Genomic DNA, 2,666 nt, shown 5'->3' with positions numbered 1-2,666 from the left:
TTTGCTATATACTTATGGCCTTATTCATTAAAAATAAAGTGGAATAAAGAGCTTTATAAAATGACGTTCTCATACATTTTTCAGTTTATAAACATTTTTAAAATCTACTTTATTTTTCATAAATAAGGGCATTAGACAGCATGTAAGAGGACAATTTATATCAATTTCTTTTTACATAGAAACTATCGGTATGGAATTGGCCAAGCGTTTACTAGCCCAAACCAAAAGTGCTATAGCTATTGAGATGTTTGTATATCAGCGAGAATAGATGGTTACCAGTACTAAGTTTTACGGAGCTAGTTAAGAGTTAGTACCGTCCCATGGCGGAATTATACCCGGTAAAGTAATTAGAGCGGGATGAAAGATTTTGACACTGCCTTATTTGAAAAATTGCCTTTAAATAGTTTGTTCCAGTATCCTTCGTGCAAAAACCTGTGGAACTGTCAAACTACAATGTTACTCTCTCAAGTGAGAGTAAAAGGGGAACAGTTACAGAAGTGTACGGGAACGCAAAAAGCACTATTTCCTGCACAAACGTCAGTCGGTTTGTTTACATGTCATTGGTAGAACACTGATTTGGCTGAAAATCAGTAAATAATTATTAAAAACTATACAATTAGAATAATTGCGTACATATTCAAATATTTCGTTGTTTACTTCCATCTTTGATCGCACCGCGTTCTGTGTTTGTTTACAAATGCAACCCTGCCTATCGTTTGACACTTTTCATGAACTTGCAGGAAGAAAAACTACGGGCAAAATCCTGTAACTTCTGACTGGGAAGAGTTGCTCTCTTACTCGCTCAAAAGTGTTCCCAGTGAGAGAAATTCTTGCGTACGGGAACGACTTCCTGTAATTTCATACTATTTCTTACTATGTCCTAGTGTACTGGAACAAACAAAAAAATTGACTATAAGGCAGCCGAATGTCAGAAAATAAAGCAAGAAAGCCTTTTTATTACTTCACCTGTTTATTGCGCCAAGGTACCGTCCCATGATTCAAAAATACAAGGTTCGATAAACTGACAGTTGTCTCTCCTGCACCGCTCCCTTAGCAGTGGCACCGTGTTGCTTCTTTGCAAATTTACTTGGAAAAAGTGTAGCTTTGGTGTGAAATAGAAGTATAAGCCATTGTGCAATATGTTTATTTGTATATGCATATGAAGCACATTTACCGGATGAAAACATAAACTTTTTTAAATTGGATGTTTACATAAAACTGGCAGTAGTTTTATATTAACTTTGAGCCCTTTTGCAGTTTTTATACAGCTAAATAGCACATAAATTAAGTAATTCCGTAGATATATTAATATTTCGTTTAAAATGCCAGATTTCCTGCAAATACATTGGAATTTCACTACTAATTGCCTACTTTGCGTACTTTTCTACTACCAATTTCGCACCAATGGATTTAATTCTTCGTCTTTCTCCGTCCTTCGTAAATGCAACCTTTTGTAAGGGAGTGTCAAACGGCGGCTGTAAATAATTGTCTAACCTTGTCAAGAATGATAGAATACAAGATTGCGCCGTCCTGGCCGTTGACATTTGTTTACCGCAAGTAAACAAAGAATAGAGCGAAAAGAAAAACGAGTTGAAACTGCAAAAACAGTTCACCTTACAGCGAAAAACATGTTTTAATTTTGCTAAATGTGAAAATATTGCATTTTTCACCTAATCTATTAGAGAATAGTGAACGTTTTAGTGAACTCCATTGCTTTGCAATTAAGGCTGCTGCAGCAATCTGCGGCAGCATCTCAGCGGGATTGATTAGTTAACTTGCTAAAGGAGGCCGCTTGGAGCAGCAGCGAAATCATTGTGATGAAATGCTGTCAATATAATAATAAAGAAACATTTCGGGAACACCTTTGCCGCGCCCTATATACAAAAAATTCAACGATTCGTCGCAGTGCTACACTTGCATCTACGCATCTTGACGGCTGTCGCAATTTAACGCACGGCACTCCATTTTATTAGTTTTCACGCAGTCGTCAACTCAAAACTCACTCACAAATTGCAAAATAAACAATTCAAACTGATATTTCACTTATAATTCAAATTATCTATTTCCCGCTGATTTGTAAACAAAGGTTTATTTACAAGTTGCCACAACTGTCAAAATCGGCAAAACCAAAGTAGCGGTACCACTGACGGCGCCACCTTTGTTTGCTGCATCGTGTAACCTTGTATTATTGAATCATCCCTACGGGACAACTGAGTGATCACTGATGAATCATCTGAGTATCAGCCTTGGAGTATTAACCTCTCAGATTATCCATCAGGTTTCTGCAGTGGTTTTGAAAAATCTGATGGATACTTTCCTGTAGGTGTGATTTTGCCTCTCATTTTAACATGTGGGTTTTAGCCATATTTGTAAATATTAGCAACATATGTTTGCACTACTCACTCGCCTTATTTAATCAACTCAGCTCGTATGGAAACACTCCTCAGATCTTACCAATAAGAGCTGATGGAAAATTTTGTCAGGTTTTAACCATCAAACTGATTCAATAGTCACTAAGATCTGATGACTCAGTCTGATGTATAAATCAGTCAGATCTGATCAATCAAAGCTGATGTAAATAATAGTCACGTCTGGTTAATCAAATTTATGTATAAATCATTCCATTTATTGTGCGTAATTTTATATGAATTTTTAGTTTTTCTTGA

Source organism: Rhagoletis pomonella, unplaced genomic scaffold, assembly GCF_013731165.1.
Source record: "Rhagoletis pomonella isolate Grant_MI unplaced genomic scaffold, Rhpom_1.0 Rhpom_scaffold_00002, whole genome shotgun sequence".
In the NCBI taxonomy this organism is placed as follows: domain Eukaryota; kingdom Metazoa; phylum Arthropoda; class Insecta; order Diptera; family Tephritidae; genus Rhagoletis; species Rhagoletis pomonella.
This window is presented reverse-complemented; position numbering follows the sequence as displayed.